Genomic DNA, 18,074 nt, shown 5'->3' on the forward strand with positions numbered 1-18,074 from the left:
CTGCAACACCACAGGGACAGCACAGGAAGCCTGGGCAGTGCGGCTGTGCCATGCACGCATGCACACGTGCAACGCTTTGGGGGCCTGCACATGCGCCATGGAGCACCGGAAGCTGCCTCCCAGGGCCCACTTTAGGGCCCAGGGCAAGTCCCAGGACTACATTTCCCAAAAGGCAATGCGCCACCCCAGAAGCAGCCACTAAAATGGCTGTCCCTGACTTGACCTTTAAGGATGCTCATGCTGCAAGTGCTGGCCTTGGTGGGGAGTATTCCCATCCAGATGCCTGCTAGAGTTCCTGGAAAGGTGGCCGAGGAAGGAAGAAGTGGTGGGACCCCAGCCGCTCACGTCCCAAACAGAAAGACTGGCGTCTGGCTCTAAACAGGTCCAGACATGGTGGCTGTGGAACTTTGGGGACCAAAGGAGGAGGTGACTTTCCTTGTCCTTATCATCTAACCCACAGGCACCTGCCAGGTTTGCACCCTTGGTATTTCTGCACTCCAGTGCAGGCAACGCCTCCCGCTCCAAGGCCCTTTCAGGTGAAGCCTCAGTCACCATTTGTGCTCAGGGCCAGCAAGGGAGTCAAGGGACCACCACCCCATGGTGCACCAAGACCACGTGACAGCACACCAGATGGAACAGAAAAGCCAGCATGCATGGTGGAGGAAAGAAGACTGTTTTATTACATGTCCCCAAGAGGTATAGTTCACATTCTCCAGCATCACCTCCCAGTAAGCCCTCCTCTGCACCGGCTCCAGCTGCTGCCACTCCTCCTGTGTGCAGCCCACGGCCACATGCTTGACCAACATGGGCCCCTGCAACAGCAGTGAGACGCCAAGTGGGACATGTGCGCAGAGTACCCTGGTGCCCGCTCTGCCTCGGGGCTCTGTCCTGTGCCACACACGACAGCCAGACCCAGCCCAGCCCACAGGACCCAATGGCGACAAACACCCACCATGATCCCCCACCAGACTCCTTGACCTCCACCCTTGTGCTCTTCACGGTCAGGGGCCACAATGCACACGGCCAGCCCACCAGCTGCTCGACTGCCCCTGTCACCTCATTTTTCTATATTTTTTCAAATAAAAGTAGAAAGGCAGAGTCACAGGGAAGACACACAACTAGATACAGAGAATCACCTGTTGATTCTCTCCCTGAATGGCCACAATGGCCAGAGCTGAGCCATGTTCTGCTGCTCTCCCAGACCATAAGCAGGGAGCTGGATCAAATGTGGAACAGCTGGGACTTGAACCAGCACATGCTTGGGATTCTGGCCAAAAACAGGAATCTACTCCAGCAAAAGAAATCACAGAAGCGGTCATTTAAAACAGAACCGTGGGGACCCAGCGGCATGGCCTAGTGGATAAAGTCCTTGCCTTGAAGGCACCAGGATCACATATGGGTGCCGGTTCTAATCCCAGCAGCTCCACTTCCCATCCAGCTCCCTGCTTATGGCCTGGGAAAGCAGTTGAGGATGGCCCAACGCTTTGGGAACCTGCACCCACGTGGGAGGTCCGGAGGAGGTTCCAGGTTCTTGGCTTTGGGTCGGCGCAGTGCCGGCTGTTGCGATCACTTGGGGAGTGAACCATCGGACGGACGATCTTCCTCTCTGTCTCTCCTCGATATCTGACTTTGTATTAAAAAGAAAAAATTAAAACAGAACCGTGGACTGCTCTGTGCACTCTGCACGTGGAAATCAAAGAAACAAGAGGGACCCAGGAAAGCAGCTCCTGCTGAGCTGGGACACACTGCAGCAGCACACCAGCAACCCCACAGCCACCACATCCCACAGCCAGGTTCCCACTGACAACCCCACAGGGACAAACCGGAAGCAGCACACTGGAGCCCAACCTCTCCCTCAGCACAGTGCAAGTGAATGGCCGAAAAAGCCCAAGTAACATGCAGAACTGCCAGGCTGACTTAGGGGGAAAAAAGGCAAGATGTAACAATGTGCTACCTACAGAAGCACACTTTTGAAAAGGAAGGTGCAGGGGTCAGTAGTGCAACAAGCTAACCCTCTTCCTACACACGGGCATCCCATATGGACACTGGTGGGAGTCCTGGCTGCCCCACTGCAGACCCATCTCCATGCTGCTGGCCTGGGAAGGTGGTGGAGAATGGCCCAAGTGCTTGGCCCCTGCACACACGTGGGAGACCTGCAAGAAATGCCTGGCTTGGCTTAGGAGCAGCTCAGCTGTAGCAGCTGCAGCCTTTTGTGGGGTTTAACCAGCAGATGGAAGAGCTCCCTGTCTTGGGTCAGCTCTGGCATGTGGGAGTGAATCTGAACACAGAAGGTATTCTCCTCCCTCTGTCAGTCCACCTTCCAAATAGATGCAAAGAAATAATGAAGAAAGATGTGAGGGCCCGTCACAGTAGCCTAGCGGCTGAAGTCCTCACCTTGCACACACTGGGATCCCATATGGGCACTGGTTCATGCCTCAGCCGACCTGCTTCCCATCCAGCTCCCTGCCTGTGGCCTGGGAAAGCAGTCGAGGACGGCCCAAAGCCTTGGGACCCTATACCTGCACAGGAGACCCGGGAGAAGCGCCTAGCTCCTGGCTTCAGATTGTCTCAGGTCTGGCCATTGTGGCCACTTCGGGAGTGAATCATCGGATGGAACTCCTCCTCTCTTTAAAGCTAACTTTCCAATAAATATAAATAAATCTTAAAATTAAAGAGACGTGAAGATGCAAAGAGGTAACAAGTGAAAGGTGAACGGGCTGTGCCAGTCAGCCTGGATGTTCCATGAAGATGGCAGTCCTGGCCGGCCCAGGGCACAGCCTGGGGAGGTCACCAACTACAGTGGTGGGTAAGCCAGTCAGGAGGACATTACTAAGAGGCAGCGATGGAGAGATCTTCCACCGTCCAGTTCACTCCACAAATGCCAGCAATGGCTGCAGTTGGACCAGGCTCAAGCCAGGAGCTTCTTCTGGATTTTCCATGTGGGCAACATGGACCAAGTACTTGAGCCATCCTCTGCTGCTTTCCCAGGCCACTCGCAGAAAGCTGGGTCAGGGAGAGAATCAAGATGGCAGAATAGGGTAAGGACATGTTTAAATGGACAGAGAAACACTTCATCAGGATGAAGCAGAGAGGACACATTCCAGGAAATAGGAGAGGACAGAACAGTAGCAGGGGGGTACCTAGAGACTGTGAGACACAGGAAAGCAGCAGACACAACGGTGTGGTGTTGCAGTGACTGATACTCCAGCCACATTCAGCAAACCATGATCTGAACTCCACCAGCAGCTGGAACTCCACCAGCAACCAGGTGGGAAGGGACTTTGGGAGCTTGGGAGGTGAGCCCACACTAAGAACTGTCCGTCCTGCTGGTCTGTTTGATTTGAGCAGGAGCAGAGACAGAGCAGCACATCCCAGATGGGCAGTGCAAGACAGGGTGGATTTCGCAGCCCAGTCAGCCTCCTAGATCTGAACTGGGCACCATTTTGCCTAAGGAGGCAAACGGGAAGGACTGAGCATAAACTGAGCTGGGAGTGAACTCTTCCTTGACTCAGGTAATTGCAGCAACACAGCATTCCACAGGTTCCACCTAAAACACGTCTGGGTAGCCCTCAGACTTGACGGCCAGCAGATCAAGAACTCTAGTAGGGGCATGACAGGCACCATTTTGCACACTGTGGCAAAAGCTTTAGGACTGCAGGGATAGCAGGGACAACAATGAACCGTCTATGGCATCATACGGGTCTAAATAAGTCCGTGTGGCACCCAGACCTAATATCCAACAGGTCTGGCAAGATCACCACCGACAACAACCTAGCTATATAGGATACCTGGTGTCTCCCTAATCCTGGGACCTGCTCCAGCTGAAAGTGGGAGTAGATTGTACAGATAAAGGTGCAGCCTCAGCATATCACAGGAGGAGAGTGGGGAGCCAGGAGTTGGGGCTACAGAGACCATGGTGGAAATCTAAGATAGGAACCCAGACCTGGAACCTGCTGGAGGGAGTGGCAAAACTGGCTATAAGCAAAGAGCTGTGTACCAACAGAAACAAGTAAAATCGAACTGTAGACTTGTGGGTGACACAGCTTAGAAACCTGCCCCAAGCAGAAGAATCTGATAACTAGAAGCACAGTGACCAAGAGCAAAAGAAGAGACAAAGGCACAATAAATATTACTGAACTCCCTGCAAAGGAGCAAAACCCTATGCCAACCTCAGAGTTAACTGAGGAAGACATCAAGAAATTACGGGAGACACAGAATTGAGAAAAATCATTTTAAAGCTTCTGATCAACAATGAGAAGCACATACAAGAGTTCAAAGAATTGGGCCCGGCGGCATGGCCTAGCGGCTAAAGTCCTCACCTTGAAGGCACCAGGATCCCATAGGGGTGCCGGTTCTAATCCCAGCAGCTCCACTTCCCATCCAGCTCCCTGCTTGTGGTCTGGGAAAGCAGTCGAGGACGGCCCAATGCATTGGGACCGTGCACCCACTTGGGAGACCTGGAGGAGGCTCCTGGTTCCCGGCATTGGATCGGCGTGCACCTGCCCGTTGCAGCTCACTTCGGGAGTGAATCATCAGATGGAAGATCTTCCCCTCTGTCTTTCCTCCTCTCTGTATATCTGACTTTGTAATAAAAATAAATCTTAAAAAAAAAAAGAAACAGATCCTTAATATGTGCATACGTATGCATGTGTGTGTATATATTGCATCATATTAGAATATATTTAGATGAAAACTAGCTTATTATGTCCTCAATCTGTGTCTGACTACAATAGCTAAATACTTCTGAAAATAAAACTACCACTGATTGTCACAGTCCAAAATAGAGTCTTCATTTGCCCAGTGTTTCGCTGCCCAACATATAGCTGAGGTGGTTGACTGATTCGTTCTGTCCTCAGTCTTTTCTTGGCTAGAGTTCTGAGTCCAGCAGTTTGATTGGGGAGATCTCCAAAGAAACTTTGAGGTATTCCCAGATCAGATTCTTGTATGTTCTAGTAAGCACTGGATGACAATCAGTGGATTCTTCAAAGACCTCACCGAGCTGGGAGTGGCGAGATTGGCAGCGATCCATAACTGGAGAACTATTGAAACCACTTGAGCAAGTATCTCAGAGCATGCCCCACATCTGGGACTTTGGGTGTGTGGGAAACTGGGTGGGGCTTCTCGCTCAATATCCCCCTTTGTCTCAGAAACATGAAGGAAAAAATATGGACATAAAAGTCTTACCCACTTCCCTATAGCCCCTGAATCTTTATACCGAATTAACTATGTGAAGATTTTCAACAATATAAAAAAAAATAAAACTACCAAACCCAATATGGAATGAGAACATAGAGACTTCTACTTCTTGGATGAAAGTGTTAATTGTAAAGGTGACGGGACTCTTATAAATCTGGAATCTCCAAAGAGACACCTGCACCCTGTTATGAGAAAAAGGTCCTGTTTCCTGAAACACCAGGAAGCAGCTAGGAAATATAAAGGATCTTGGAGTTTTAGGATTTATGGGAAAGACAGCTACCTTTAAGACATGCTGTTTTTTCTTTATTGTTAATTATTTTGCATTATGTGACAGTTTCATAGGCTCTGGGAATCCCCCCATCCCTCTCCCTCCCCTCCCCCTGGTGGATTCCTCCACCTTGATGCAGTATTACAGTTCAAATTCAATCAAGATTCTTTCATTGCAAACATATACCAAGCATAGAGTCTAGCTACTTATTGTCCAGATGGGTTGAACAGTTTCTTGGGGAGACCTTTTCTGGTCTGAAGTTTGAGCTGGCAGAATATCATCATAGTCAATTAAGAGTCCCAATATAACATCAACAGCAATTTGCAATGTTATGGAATTGACATGGCTTTGAGTAACCAGTGTATTAAAAAAAAAAGAAAAAAAAAAAAAAAGGAAAACAAGTCCTAGCCACAACCTATGATTAGCTCATTGACATTTCAATTTTAGTTCATATACAGGACCGGCTGCTCTATACCTTAAAATGGCCATAAGGCACCATTCAGCTGTTTCGTGTCCATTTCATCTTAGTATTTAGCCAGTTGTTGTGTTGAAGTAAAATTTTGCTGATCTTGGCAGATTTTAGGATAATCCAGACTGGCTTGTAACTCTAACAAGATATATGTCAACATTTTAGGTGCAGAACATTTTTTTTTGGGGGGGGGGCGGGGGTGTGCAGGAAAATCCTCAACACCATGGTGAGGAGTAACTAATCTTTGTGACCCACCCAGCGAGGCATGAGCCAGTCCATGCCAGCTCTTTCCTGTCAGATTTCAAGCTCTACTTTCTGTTGTTTATTTATTTTAGGTTTTTTTTTTTTTTTTTTTTTTTAGTTTGTAGGATTGTTTGCTGTGAGGGGTTTTCGAAGCGATCCCAATGGTCATTGCGAGGGAGGGGGGGTCCAGAGGTGGAGCCAGGCTTGGACCAGAGAAAGCTCTCCTCCCTGGTCCCAAAGGACGTTTATTGTTCTTCTGTTTCTGCAGACCACTCAGGGCTTCTGGTTGTCTTTCCAATGACGTTGGTTTCTGCACAGTAGTGTTTGGACTTCTTCCATCAACCCTGACAAAACTAAGCAGAGCCTGAACCACACCATCTCTTTCCTTCACGCAGATGAGGCTAACTGTCACCATGATTTTCTAGCAAAACATTCCTGTTCTCGAGTCCAGCCATCTCAACCCAAAGGAACTCCACGTGACATTATTAATGGCCATTATGTATCCACAGTATCAGAGCTGCCAAAAAAAGTTTCATTCAGGACAACTGGCCTTTTCTTAATCCAGCACACTTATTGAACATAAATTCACATTGTAGACCTATAGGTAATACATCTTAGAAATCTGCACTAAGAAGAAGAATTTACAAACCAGAATGTCAATGACAATATATAAAAGAAGAGACAGATGCACTAAGGTTAGCACTGAAGACAATCCCGGGCAGAAACAAAAACCTCAATCCCCCCTCAGAGTTAATTGAGGAAATGCTGAAAAAATGGGGACACTGAATTCAGAAACCCCATTTCAAAGCTTCTGAATAACAATGAAATGCATCAACCCAAGCTCAAGGAACTTAAGCAACATGTTACACAGCAAATAACAGCAATGAATCAAATCAAAGATGATATATCAGAAATTAAGAATGCTGTGCAGAAAATTAAAAGTACAGTGGAGAGTCACAAAAATACAATGAATGAAATAGAAGAAAGAATTTCAGAATTGGATGATATTTCCTGTCACCATAAAGAAATAAACAAACAAAGAAACAAAGATAAGTTAGAAGCAGAACTGGGCTGAGCTAAAAAGTATCCAAAAATTAAAAGACACAATTAAAAGGCCCAACATAAGAATGATGGGAGTTCCAGAAGGTACTGAAAGAGAAGCTGAAATGAAAAGTGTATTCAATAAAATGATACACTTAAACTTCTCCAATCTGGAGACAGAATTACAAAACATTTCACAAAAGAACAAACCCAAATGCCAAACAAGCATATGAAAAAATGCTCAAGTTCCCTGGCAATAAGGGAAATCCAAATGAAGACAACGAGGAGGTACCACCTAACTCCAGTAAGGATGGCACACATACATAATACCACCAACACTTGCTGGCGTGGATGTGGGGAAAAGGGAACCCTTCTCCACTGCTGGTGGGACTGCAGACTTGTACAGCCTCTATGGGAATCAGTTTGGCGAATACTCAAACAACTGAAAATCAGCATACTATATGATCCAGCAATAGCACTCCTAGGAATATATCCAAAAGATCTCCTATACAAGAAACCAACATGCACGCCTAAGACATGCTGTTTTACTACTGTCCACATTGACGTAGGATCAGGATTTCAAGCCCATGCATTGTAAATTTCTAGTATCTGCTTTCTGCTTTGTGTCACCAAAAGCCCCTAATCATGTGTTTGCCAATGTCATGTAGATTTTGATTTTTCCACAGATACTTTCTATTAAAAAAAATCACAATTATTTTATTCAATGTGCTTCTTGTCCATGGCAGGATGTGGCTCTCAACTAGAAGTTAAATAAAACTCCTTTCACTAACCTGGGAGTCTCACAAAAATATTTTTGAAGTCTTACACTTGGAGCATTTAGTTTTTAAAAATTAAAAAGTTTGACTTACTTTCATTATATTTCACGACAGAAAGAGAGGGTTCTTCCACCCATTGGTTCACTCTCCAAATGCCTGTAACAGCCAAGTCAAAGCCAGAAGCTCAGAACTCCATTTGGGTCCATCACAGGGCTGACAGGGATAAATGTACAGGAGTCATCATTTACACTCTCCAAGGATGCACATTAGCAGGAAACAGGGTGGGAAATACAGAAGCCTGCAACATGAGGAGGCACTTCAATATGAGATGTGGGCATCCCAAGTGGATTTATTTGTTGGATTACAAACACATTCCAGCTGTGTAAGTTTCAGCGAGGAAGATGTCCATTAGCCTACCTAATCAATTCCAGGTCTGCTTCATTTTAACGTCCTTACTATTTACTACATATACTAGGTGACTTTGAATTTTTCCACTAGTCTTTTCTTTTTTTTTTAAGATTTTTTTTTTTTTCATGGCAAAGTCACATACACAGAGATGAGGAGAGGCAGAGACGAAGATCTTCCATCCAATGAGTCATTCCCTAAGTGACTGCAATAATCAGTGCTGCGGCAATCTGAAGCCAGGAGCTAAGAATTTCCTCCAGGACTCCCAAACAGATGCAGGGTCCTAAGGTTTTGCTCACTCCTTGAATGATTTCCCAGGCTACAAGCAGGGAGTAGGATGGGAAGTGGAGCTGCTAGGATTAGAACTGGTGAACATATAGGGTACCAGTGTGCCAACATTGAGGACTTTATCTGTTAGGCCACCGCACTGGGACATCCACAAGTCTATAAATAAAGTTTTAAGTATCTGAGAAAGAGCAGGGTTAAATGATTGCCAAGGGGAGACTGAGTGGGGCTTCTCCCTTTATCTTCCTCCCCATTTAACCCAGATACAGTCAAAGAAGAGAATGTGGAAATAATAGCTTTAGCCACTGTCCTGTAGCCCTTGAACCTTTTTACCCTAATGAACTATGTCAAGATTGTCAACAATAGAATTAAACAAAGCCCAAAGAGTTTTGGTTAGCTTTAGGAGTTTGATTTGTGTTTGAGCTAGGGATGCACTTAGGAGTAGTAGTAGAAATTGAGCCATCATTTGGTCTAGGGGTATGATCAGGTAAAGTCTAGGGCTTGGCTTAGAGTTCCAGAAAGGGCTGGCCTCAGGAAAGATTTGTTTCAAGAACCCGGCTGATTCAGGATGAAGGGAATCTTTCGTGTTGTGTTTGGGTGTGGTGTGATACTTGGAGCTATGACTCTGCTTGGCATTATGTTGAGCTTGAAAGTTCATATTTAGATTATGAGTTAGATTGTTTTAAATATCTTGGGATTACGATTGGTGTAGGACTATGGTTAGGGCGGTAGTAGAGATGGACAAAGATTAAGGTTAGTATTTGAGACAGAGTTAAGTCAAAGCAGAGGTCAATGAGAGTAGCGCTAGGTGTAAGATTAGAATTAGGGCTACTTTGACAGGAAAAGTTGAGACTAACCCTGCCTGTAACACTGACTCAGTCTCTTGACTTTTGATAGCTATAATCAGCAGACAGGGTATAGGCCTAATCCTAAACCTGACGTTGACCCTAGTCATAAATTCAAGCTACAGTAGCCATAACTCTTTTGTTTTTAAGAATTGTGACGTTTTATTGGAAAGTAAGATCTACAGCACTTACCCAACCATATTTCAAAGCCTAGCACGAATGCTAATTACAACCTAGAGCACACCCAAAGCCAGACAGTATGATCTCCATCCCTTGCCATCATCCTAACCTGCATGCTGATAACAGCTTTAGCTCTAGCTCTAGCCCCAGTCCTAAAAGTGATCCTAGCCCTAAACCCAACCAAATCCATAGTCCCAACACCGACTCCAACCCTGATATACATGGAGCTGTCACTGTCATACTAAGCCTAGCCCTAACACTGAACCCAATCCCACCAACATTTCTAAACCTAAATCGCAATGCTAATTTGAATCATCACCCTCATTAGAACACTAAGCCTAACCAAATCCAACTGTAGCCAAAACCTTCACCACAAGATTTGGACCTAACACTAGATTTGGACCTCACCTTAATCCTACAAGAACTATAGCTCTAGCATTAGCCCACACCCTAACATGAACTCTAGCTCTAAGCATAATCATTCGGCCATTGACTAGAACCTCACCATAATACTCAAATTCACACAAAACAACCTCTTCATCCTCAATGTAGCCACAGCTTTCATCCTAACCTGAAGTGGAACCCCAACTGTGTTCTGATTCCACACAGTCCTTTCCACAGTCCTAACAATAACCTTCAAACTAGCACTCACACCAAGCCTGAACCGGATATGGAACCCAAACTCTCTATCTGGCATGAATCCAAACACTATTCTTTACCTAATACTAATCCTCACACAAATCCTACTTCATGCCACATACAAAACTTAAGTCTGGACCTAATCTTATTGGTAAGTTGAACGTTAACCCTATTCCTAACCCTAACCCTAACCCTAACCCTAACCATTGGGATAACCAGAACTCAAATCTCAAAACCTAACAGTAACCTCACTACTAGACTTGACCTTTACCATTAGACAGCTAGCCCTCACCTTAATCCCACCTCAGCACAATCCTAGTTCTCTTCCTACAAGTAACCCAAATCAGAAGCCTCAATTGAACCTTAACACTCAACCTCGCCCTAACCTGAAATCTAAGCTTTGACATCACTGCAACCAGAAGCCTAGATAGCATTATAACCCTGATTTCAAGACTGTAGCCAACCATGGTATTGATCCCAACCATCTCCTGCAAGTGATCTCTTTTACACTATGGTGACCCAGTTACATGACACTCGACTGCACTAGGGAAAATTCACTGAGAGCCATGACAGGAAATGTCATGGAGTCTGCCTGTGGAAATCAGCTTGACTTGGCTCTTCCACATTACATAGGTTTTACCACACACTACCTTGAATGGAGAACTAGGATTCGAATGGCTCCTTGAAGAGACACAAGGATTCTCATCAACAGAAAATGGAAATGCTTTCCTATCCTAGTACCAGTGTTGAAAAGGCCCTAGGCTTCACTACATTTTCAGCGGATTGGCAAACTCACACTCAAGGGAAACCCAACCCCACACACTCACGCTCTGCTGGCTTCCATGGAGTCTGCATGTCTTCTCTGCTAGGGCCTGTGGCGAGAAGGAACAAAGAAAGCAGAGCTTGAACCACTCACCATCTTTCTCCACCCTGCAGAGGAGGCTGCCTGTCACCATGGCTTTTCTAGAATGCTGAGCCTACAGGATTCCGGGCTGCTATGACCAGGCAGCTGCTGATTGGACAGCTTGGAGGGCCACACAGCCCTGTGAGGTCTTAGAGATTGTAGACAATCAGAATGCTCCCTGTCATCAGGACTGCCACAGGGAGTGACGTGAGTGAAGCAAGAGTGATGCCCGAGCGTGTGCTGGACAGAATCAGGCTGGACTGCAACACCCATTGGTTCCAGTGGAAGAGAGGCCTGGAAACACAACCAACTCAGGTAACATCAAGCAGAGGCTGAACCACTCTATCTTTCTCCACTATGCAGAGTAGGCTAACTGTCTCCATGGCTTTTCTAACAAAACAGTGCTGTTTTCGAGTCCTACCATCTCTACCCAGAAGAATTTCACGTGAAATTATTAATGGCCATCAGGTATCCACAGTATTGGAACTGCCAAAAAAAAACCAGTCATTTAGGACAAGTGGTAATTTCGTAATCCAGGACACTGATTGAACATAAGAATCAAGTTGTAGACGTATAGGTAATACATCTTAGAAAACTTCATTAAGAGGAAGAATCTGAGAACCAGAATGGCAATGACAATAAGTAAAAGAAGAGACAGAGGCACTAAGAATGGTACTGAAGACAATCCAGGGCAGAAACAAATACCTCAAACCCTCAGAGTTAACTGATGAAAATACTAAAAAAATGGGGACACAGAATTCAGAAAACCTGTTTCAAAGCTTCTGAACAACAATGAGAAACACCAACCCGAGCTCAAGGAACTTAAGCAACATGTTACACAGCAAATAGCAGCAATGAGTCAAATCAAAGATGATACATCAGAAATTAAGAATAATGTGCAGAAAATTAAAAGTACAGTGGAGAGTCACAAAAATACAATGAATGAAGCAGAAGAAAGAATTTCAGAATTGTAAGATATTTCCTGTCACCATAAAGAAACAAACAAAGAAATAAACAAATAAAAGCTAGAAGCAGAGCTGGGCTAAGCTAAAAAGTATCCAAGAATTAAAAGATACAATTAAAACCCGCAACATAATAATGATGGGGGTTCCAGAAGGTACAGAAAGAGAAGCTGAAATGAAAAGTGTATTCAATAAAATGATACACGTAAACTTCTCCAATCTGGAGACAGAATTACAAAACTATATACAGGAGGGCCACAGAACTCCCCACAGAATCGGTCAAAAGCATAATTCAACACTAAACATGATAATCAAGCTTTCTTCATTGAACAAAATAAAAATCCTTAAATGCAATGTGAAAAAAACTTGAGTGTCATACAGAGGAATGCCCAATCAAACTCAGAGCTGTCCTCTTAGAGGAAACACTACAGTCCAGAAGAGAATGCAGTGACATATCAAAATTGAAAACTGTTGGCCCAGAATAATTTATCCTGCAAAGATCTTCTTCATCTTTCAAAATGAAATAAAATTTCTCCATAAGAAAGAAAAAAACTCCAAGATTTGCCTCTTATAAATGATACTTGAAGATGTTCTCATGAAAGAAAAAACAAATAGCAACTACAAAAACCAAACCAAACATGTAGAACATCCCACTAAAAGTCTTTCCAAACCTAAAGCAAAGAACAACCCATTGCTAAAATGACAGGACCAAACTGACACCTATCCAGGACACTGAATGTAAATGGATTAAACTCCTCAAACACCACAGATTAGAGGACTGGATCAAAAAACAAAACCCTGCTATCTCCTGCTTACAAGAGACACATTTCATCAGCAAAGATCAGAAGAAACTTAAAGGATAGAAAAAGATATTCCAAGTGAATGGTAAGGAAAAATGTGTAGGTATAGCCATTCTTATATCAGATGATATAGACATTGATGTGAAAGAATTTGAAGAGATGAAGAATAATACCACAAAATGATTCAAGGATCCATTCAGCAAAAAGAAGTTATCAAAATAAATGTATCTATGCCAAATACCAAAGTGTCTAGCCATGTGAAACAAATATTAACAGGTTTACAAGCAGAAATACTCCAATATAATCATTGCTTTGCATCCTGGCTGCTCACTTCCCTCCCAGCTTCCTGCAAAAGCAGTAGAGGGGGGCTTCATGCCTTGGAACCCAGCAGCTGCATGGGAAACCTGGAAGACATTCCTGGCTCCTAGTGTAACTTAAGCTCAACTTTGGCTGATCTGGTCATTGTGCACACTTGAGGAGTGAACCAGTACATGGAAGATCTTTCTTTCCATCTCTTCTTCTCTGTGTAAATCTGACTTGCCAATCAAAATCAATTAGAAAATAAGTTTATCAAATTGTAACTTAAGAATGTAGTTATGAGCCGATTTAGAGTTATCAAGATTTCACTCCAATTCACACATTATAGCACAGTCAGAGTGGGCTGCTTTCAGGAATTGCCTTCCCAAGATTAAATGTAATTGTGACATTGAAAAACATACTAAATGTCACCGGGGTGGTAGAGTTACAGGACAGTCAATTTAATTTGTGCATCAGTTGCAAATTAAGTAATACTTTTATACTACAATGTAAGTATGACTGTCAAATTAAATACTGCCTGGTGGACATGACTAACAGCCTATCTGCCCATGACCTGAGGCAAGGCTTCCACCCACTTGTGCAGAAGGTGACCTGTGACATGATTGGAGGGTCTAAAGGGATAGACGTGCCTTTGACTCAATTACAGTGTCATTGTTGGGTGGGAGGTCTCTCAGGGACTGTGTGGATGATCCCTCTGAGGAGACCAGGACCTGAGGTGTGACAACCACAGTGAGAAAGATCGGGACACAGGGATTGCAAGGCAAGGGAAGCAATGCACAATTTATTGAACTCAATATAACAGGTTACCTAGGCAACCAAGGAAAGCCCCTCTAAGGATAGCCAACAGGAAAATAAAATAACAATCACCTTAGCAGCAAAGGAGTAAACATGGTTTTCAGGAACAGATTCTAACAATCAAACCAATCAACTGCAGAAGGGAATAAGATCAGCTACAAACAACTAATGAGAAAGGAGGCACGGGAGGTGCTGCTCATTCCCAGCCATGCTTGGCCAGCAAGGCAGCCACAGGCCTACACAACAAGTCTGCTTCCTGCTAGCACTCTCGTATGAGTTCTGGGATCCTGGGGCATCTGATGAACTGGTCCAGAGGTCCACTTCCACAGATTGCCCTTCTGCCTTCTCCTTTCCTTGTCCATAAAAGTTGTGCTCGCTTTACAATAAATGGAAATGCCTTCAAACTGTCCCCACTGGTTCTTGCAGCTGGAGAACACTGATGCCTCACCCCCTCAGTGTTCTTGGGGCCAGTCGGCAGGAAAACGCACAAGACTCAAATGCAATAAAAACAGATTCCAAAATGGACAAGGAATTAAAGCGATATTTCTCAGCATGATTCATCATTAGGAAAATGAAAATGGCAACTACAATGAGATACCACTTCATACACATTGCAGTGTCCTTCATTCAAAAATGTTCACAAGGAAAAACGGAATTAGGCATTGCTGATCTAAGTGTAAAATGATGACACTGGTATTACAAATGGTACTCAAGGATTGCCTGTGGTGCTAACCATCTCACAAACTGAGGAACCAGTACAGAGTATTCCCCTGGAAGACGCAGGGAGCATGTCAGTGTTTCCATTCTCTGTCCCTGCTTCCTTTGAAAGCTGTCAATATCTGTGGATTGAACTGTGGCCTTATGGGCTGAGCTTCCCTTATGGGTACAGTTCATGTCCTGTGTGTTCCACTTTCAATCTGGCCTCTTGCTTTTGCCCTGGGAGAGCATTAAGGATGGCTCAAGGCCTTGGGCATCTGCACCCATGTGGTAGATCCAAAATAGGCTCCTAGCTTTGGACTGACTTAGCTCTTGCCATTGCTGCCAAGTGGAGAATAAAATTACACATGGAAGAGCTCTCTCTCTCCTTTTTCTGAAACCTTGCATTTGAAATAAAAATCAAAGAGAATGCAACAGGGACCCAGCCCTATGATTTAGCAAATAAAGTCACTTGCATCCCACATGGACATTGGTTCATATCCTGGATGCTCCACTTCTGACCCAACTCCGTGACAACAGGCCTGGAAAGGAAGTGGAGGATGGCTCAAGCACTTGGGTTCCTGTAATCAAGTTGCAGACCTGGACAATATTTCTGGCTCATGCTTCAGACTTGCTCATCTCTGCTCATTCTGGTTCAGAAGTAAACCAGCACACGGGAGATGTCTCTTCATTTCTCTCTCTGTGTCTTAGTAGATTTGCCATCCAAATTAATACATCTTTCAAAAAAACAAAAGCCCAAAAAATCTAAGCCCTTGCAATAGCAAAACCACCCTTCAGCAGGACATGGCATGGTGGCATAGCAGCCTAAGCTACCACCTACGTCATTTCTTTCCCTACAGGTGAGAAACTAGCTCTAAGACAATGTGAGTCTAACATTTCCTTCCTGTGCACTTCTTTCTTCTGTGATTTTCTAGGACTTGGTTTGACTCTCTAAGCCAATGTGAATTGGAAACAGTGGCAGATGACTCAAGCACTTGGGTGGGACACTCAGATGGACACTCAGATGGACCTCCTGCTTCTTCTGTGCCATGATCCAGCCCTGACCACTGTGACCACTGGGAGAATCAATCAGCAGATAGCAGACATGTCTGTCTCTATCCTTCTTTTTCTGCAAGTCAGTCTTTAAAATACATAAATAGGATGATCAATAAACACAGCTTCAAACTTGGCAAATTCTTAGTTTCCATTCGAATCATGTAATAATAATCATGCCTTGGCTATGCAATTAAAAGCCTCAAGGGAAAGTTTGAATCAGCTCTGATAGCTCCAATATCATAGTTGAGACAATTTTGCCTTCTTTCTCTCATACTTGTTTTTTCATTTTAGTTTAAAAACCATCATAAAGTTCTTAAATACAACGTTAAACAAGGTGAGAAGTAAACAAACAACTTACTGAAGGTGTGTGTGTGTTCTCTAGCCTTGGAAGCATGAAGCGGGCTGCAGGGCTGCACCTGCAAGAGAAGGTGGGCAGAGGGAGTGATGAGTTTTTCTTGCTTGTTCTCAGTCTCCTTAGTGATTCTTACTAAGTAATGTCAAGGCAGGAAGCAGACACAATGCCTGGAGAAACAAAAGCAATCAGCTTCCATGGGCAAGAGTAGTGCTTCACAAGCACCAGGAAAGCTTCCTGGAAGCAGTATCAGCAATACAATAACTGGCAGTGATGAAACTCAAGATATCATTAGGTTAGTGAAAACAACTGCTACTTATTTACAAATGTTGCTGAACATGGCGCCGTAGCATAGTAGCTAAAAGTCCTCAACTTGCATGTGTTAGGATCCCATATGGGTGCTGATTCATATCCTGACTGCTACATTTTTATTCCAGCACCTGCTTGTGTCCTGTGAAAGCAGAGAAGGATGGCAAAACACTTCGGGACCTTGCACCCATATGGAGACTTAGAAGAAACTCATTGCTCCTTAAATAGATTGGCTGACTTGTAGCTGTTGGGGCTACTTGGAGGGTGAGCCAGGTGATAGAAGAGCTTTCATTCGGTCTCTTCTCTATGTAAATTTGTTTTTCCAATGAAAATTACAATATAAAAATAAATAATGATATGACTGCCAAGTGCTAACTTATTTTTCCACAACTATCATTACTATTGTTCAAATTACAAAATATCATAGAAAATATATCATATTGTCACTACAATATATGCTACAGAGAAAGAATTGGGTGCTATAAAGTATTTCTCTATTTCTACAGTGAGCTGCATAGGACTTCAAGAAAGGACTTCCATTGGAACACCTCTTGCTGTTAAGACTAACATCAGTAGAAGGCAAACATCTTTCAATCAGAGCAAATTTGTCTACACCTATATATGGAAAAAGTGATATATAATATATTTATATTCTATACAGCTTTCTAGTAATTGTTCCAAATGAAAGTTCTTAAAATTTCAATGACACTTTCCCGTTCCTAATCCCACAATGACACTTGACTTAATGATTTTATTTGCCTTATCAGTGCCCAGCCAGTGGTGGCTGCTACTTGGCAAGGTGATCACACAGGCATATAGTTAGCACCACATGAAGAAAAGAGAGTCAAACCAAGTCCTAGAAAATCACAAAAGAAAGAAGTGCACAGGAAGGAAATGTTAGACTCCAATCCTTCTACCCTACCAATACCTCAAACATCATCAGAATTCATCCACAATTTGTAACAAAAGAATATTTCCCATATGTAAAACACTTGCCAGGAATCAGCATATGAGAAGTAAAGGCAAGAAAAATGTTGCCATCAGTACAAAAACAAAAGCAAAGGCCAGCTAGTGGTATAATATGTAAAGCTGCCAACTACAACACCAGCATCCCATATGGAGTCAGCTGTTCCACTTCCACCCAGCTCTCAGTTAAACTCCTGGGAAAAGCAGTGGGAGATCATCCAAGTGCCTGGAATCTGAGTAGCCACTTGGAAGACCTGGAAGAAGCTGCAGGCTCCAGGACTCAGCTTGGTCTAGGACTGGTCATCTTGTCCATTGGGGAGTGATCCAGTGGAAAGAAGATCTCTGCCTCTTTTACTTTGTAACTCTCACTTGAAAATAAGCCAATGCATACTTTTTTTTCATAAACATTTATTTTCTTTTTATTGGGATGTCAGATATAGAGGAGAGACAGAGGAAGATCTTCCATCCTATGATTCACTCCCCAAGTGAGTGCAATGGCCAGTGCTATGCCAAACCGAGCCAGGATCCTGGAGCTTCTCCCAGGTCTCCCACAAGGGTGTAGAGTCCCA

Source organism: Ochotona princeps, chromosome 2 (genome assembly GCF_030435755.1).
Source record: "Ochotona princeps isolate mOchPri1 chromosome 2, mOchPri1.hap1, whole genome shotgun sequence".
Lineage (NCBI taxonomy): Eukaryota > Metazoa > Chordata > Mammalia > Lagomorpha > Ochotonidae > Ochotona > Ochotona princeps.